We start from the raw sequence: 4,272 nt of genomic DNA, 5'->3' as shown, positions 1-4,272 counted from the left end.
TGAAATTGTATATTGTTCAACAGGTATAAAGTTTTAGGTATACAAGATGAGTAATTTTTAGAGATCTGCTGTACAACATTGTGCCTATAATTAACAATACTGTATTGTGCACCTAAAAATTTGTCACAAGGGTAGATCTCATGTTAAGTGTTCTAACCATAATAAAAATTATATATTATACTTTAGCATGATAATGTTAAATTTATATATTTTACATTTACATTTTTTATTTTTTTTTTGTTTTGTTTTTTTATGATAGAGTTAATTTTATTTGTTCAAGGGCTCATATTGCTAGCATTAAATCAAGTATGGGCTTTGATTCTTTGAGCCCAAATTCATTTATTTAGGAAGATAAAAGCAAACTATGATCCATGTACATGGATGAAAACTAAAGGCTCAGGGTTAATCACATTGTAGTTTTTGAATTTCTACAGCCTAGAGCTCAGCAGTCACAGTTCTGTCAGGTCCTTCTGGATGTCCCACAGGGTATCTGCACTTTTCTTGAGCTGAGCAACCTCATCATCCTTTATCTTCTGGTTGATAACACTGGTTAATACCTGAGTGTTGAGGATACATGGGAGGCCCAGGAAGACTTCATTCTCAATGCCATCCTTCACCATTGTTGATACCAGATGAATCCTGGATAGATTTTTTTTAGCATGGATTCAATAAGATCAGCTACACTTAATCCAATGGCCCAATTGATATATCCTTTTAGCTTGATAACCTCATAGGCACTCTCAACCACCATTTTATGGACTTCTTTCCAATTTTCACTATCATTGTCTGTTCCCATTTCTGGATTCAATTCCTGGAGAGAAACACCTGCCACATTCACTCCACTCCACACAGCCACGCTTGAGTTGCCATGTTCTCCCAAAATTCATCGATGGCAGCTGCTGGGATGAATGCCAAGTTTTTCAGCCATGAGATAGTGAAATCTAGCAGAATCCAGATTACACCCACTTTCAATCACATGGTGCTTGGGTAATCTGCTTAGTTTCCAGGTAACATATGTAAGAATGTTCACTGGGTTGGAAACCACAATTATGATGCAATCAGGACTGTACTTGACGATCTGGGGAATAATGAACTTGAAGACATTAACATTTCTCTGCACCAGATTGAGACGACTCTCCCCCTCTTGCTGATGGACGCCTGCAGTTACTACCACAATCTTAGAATTGGCAGTCACAGAGTGATCTTTATCTGCCACAATTTTGGATGTCTGAAGAAATAAGTTCCCATGCTGCAGATCCATCATTTCTCCTTTAAGCTTATCTTCCAAAACATCCACAAGAGCAAGTTCATCAGCCAGAGACTTTCCCAGAATGCTGATAACACATGCCATACCAACTTGTCCAATGCCCACTACAGTGATCTTATTGTTTGGGACTCCTGCCTCTTCTTCTGCAACTGGTGCAATGAGTTTTTCCTTAAGAGTTGCCATTGTGACAGGAGAGAGAAGGCTCTGGAGTCTGCTGTAATAGTTGTGCGAAGACCACATTTACATTTTTTAAACTCTGTTATTTTTCAACACTGAGCCATCACAGTGTCTCCTCTTCCTCCATCTTTAAATGTATCTTTTATATTTCTTTCTACTCTTCAAGTCATAACAGAGTGAATTTTTAAATTATTGTAATATATTTTTTATGTTGGGCAGTTATATATGACTAATGAGCAGCTATGGTAAACAGGATTCTAAAATGACCCCCAAATCCTCACTCCCTGGTGTTCATGCCCTGTAGAATCTCCTCATGGGCAGGACGATGAATATGATGGGATACTTACTCCCTCAATTAGGTTATGTTATAATAACATATGACTCCATCTAAGCCTACTGCAGGAAACCATTCTCTTGCTGGTCTTGAAGAACTGTCATGTTGTGGAGAAGGGCCACATCACAGGAAATGGTAGGAAGGCTCTAGAACCTGTGAACAGCTCTATTCCACTATAGATGAACATTTGGCTTTCCAGTGTCTATTACAAATAGTGCTGCTGTAAACATTTTTACCCATGTCCCTTGTTGAACATGTATATGCATACATTTTTGTTGGATATATACTTAGGGGTGAAATTCCTTGAACTTATGGTATGCACATTCAGCTGTAGTACGTGCTACCAAACAGCTTTCTAATTTACACTCTCAACAGCAAACATGAGTTTCCATTCTACCACATCTTCTCTAGCACTTGATATTGTCTCTTTTTAATTTTAACAGTGCTGGTAATACAGAGTGATGTCTCTGTGGTTTTAATTCGCAATAGTCTAACAAATAATTAAGTTGTCTCACCTTGTTTATAGGTTTATTAAGCTATTTGGATATACTCTTTTGTGAAGTGCTTTTTCAAGTCTTTTGCTCATTTATCTTTTGGATTATCAGCCATTTTTTATTTGTATGAGTTCTTTATGTATTCTAGATATGAATTATTTGCTAAATATATAACCAGAAAATATTTTTTCCCACCATACACCTTGCATTTTTACTTTCTCAGTGATGTCTTTTGATAAAGAGAAAAGTTAAACTTTATAGGTCATTTTATCTTTTTTTCCCTTTTAGTTTTGCATGTTTTGTATCCAATTTAAGGAACCTTTCCCTACTTCAAAGACAGGAAGATATGCTCCATGTTTTCTTTTAGAATCTTTATCATATACTTTTCACATTTAGCTCTATAATTCATCTAGCATTGATTTTGATATGTAGTGCTTTGAATATTCTATGTATGCAGTCATATTACCTGCAAATAGCAGCAGTTTCATTTATTTCTGATCCTTATACTTTTTTATTTATTGTACAGGTACTTAAAAAGAATTTGTATTTTGATGTCATTGAATGAAGTGTTCTGTCTATGCTGGGTAGTTGAAGTTTGTTAATTGTGTTGTTTAGATTTTTCTATACTCACAGTGATATTTTGTCTGCTCTTTTTATTGTCTCTTGAGAGAGGTTTATCAAAATGTTTTATCATACTGTATATATTTCTTCTTTGAGCTTTGTCAGTTTTTGTTTTATATATTTTAAAGCTATATTATTGAGTGCATACAGGCTTCAATTATGATATTTTCCTGGTGGATTAATTGTATTGCTATAAATTCCCCTCTTTGTCTCCAGCAATATTTCTTGCCTTTATGTCTACTGTGTTCTAATACTAAACAGCTTGTTTTAGTTTTGTTTCAGGGTCTCTTTGATTTAGGATAGTTTAGTTCCAGATTCCCTCAGTGTGCATGGTAAGTGAGTTTGTTGGTACTATGGGAGAACATAAATGCAATGCTTATGAGTATTAAGTGTAATACTAATAATATCCTGTTTTATATGGTGTTTTTTAACTATTTTTAAAGCGCTTTCATACATACCATATTATTTTCATAACCCACCTCTTTAGACCAAACTTAATTTGAAGATACTAACATACAGGCATTACGGTCAATTTAAAAAAATTTTTTTAGAGATGCAGACTTGCTATGTTGCCCAGGCTATATAGTGCAGTGGCTTTCATAGGTGCGATCATAGTGCATTGTAGCCTTAAACTCCTGATTTCAGGTGATCCTTCTGCCTTAGGCTCCCAAGTAGCTGGGACTAAAGGCACATACCACCACACCCATATTTATAGTCAATATTTTAATAAACCAGTAATGCACAAACAACCACCAATCAGAACAGATGTAAATTAGATAGAGCATAATGGTAGACTGAATACTAGCTCAGGTTATACTCAAAACACTCCTGCTTACTATTTCACGGAATATATTAGCATTCCACATGGCTTCACAAATCCTTAACAACTCCTTTTTTATTTATAAAAAAATTATAGTTTAAATAACTCAGCCAGATATCACTATAGTTAAATAATTCAATTAAGATAATCAGGCACTTAGCATGGGCAAGACTAGGTAAACCATACCCCAGCAGAATATTGTTTAACAATTCTTTTTGCTTTGGTGTTTTAATAAAATTTTCATTGTACTATTTTGGCACTTTCATAACATGTTCTTCCTTGACTTCTTTTCCTAATAGCTACATATAAAGTTGACCAAAATATGTCTTTCAAGGGTGATATGTCAACAATTTTTTTTTTTTAAATAAGAAGCCAAATCAAAGGGAACTTGTGAGACCACTGACAACTGTTGTTTAATAGTGTTTAAATAGTAAATCTCCTCCCTGACAGCATATTTGGCCAGAAGCAAATTTAATGCTCAATTATAATAAATGTATTAGACATTAAAATTAACAGTTTGGCTTTCTTTTTCATCATTTTAATTTTTTTATTTGTGTTT

The 4,272-nt window shown here is 34.5% G+C and overlaps 1 pseudogene; it reads right to left on the bottom strand.

Annotated features, from left to right (window-relative positions):
- Nucleotides 1–395: 395 nt before the first annotated feature.
- Nucleotides 396–1,450, bottom strand: LOC138398174 (L-lactate dehydrogenase B chain pseudogene; annotated as a pseudogene).
- Nucleotides 1,451–4,272: the final 2,822 nt, after the last annotated feature.

The sequence above is a fragment of the Eulemur rufifrons genome, chromosome 17 (assembly GCF_041146395.1).
Source record: "Eulemur rufifrons isolate Redbay chromosome 17, OSU_ERuf_1, whole genome shotgun sequence".
NCBI lineage: Eukaryota > Metazoa > Chordata > Mammalia > Primates > Lemuridae > Eulemur > Eulemur rufifrons.
The sequence above is the reverse complement of the archived record's forward strand: the minus strand, read 5'-3'. Positions and strand labels throughout refer to the sequence as shown.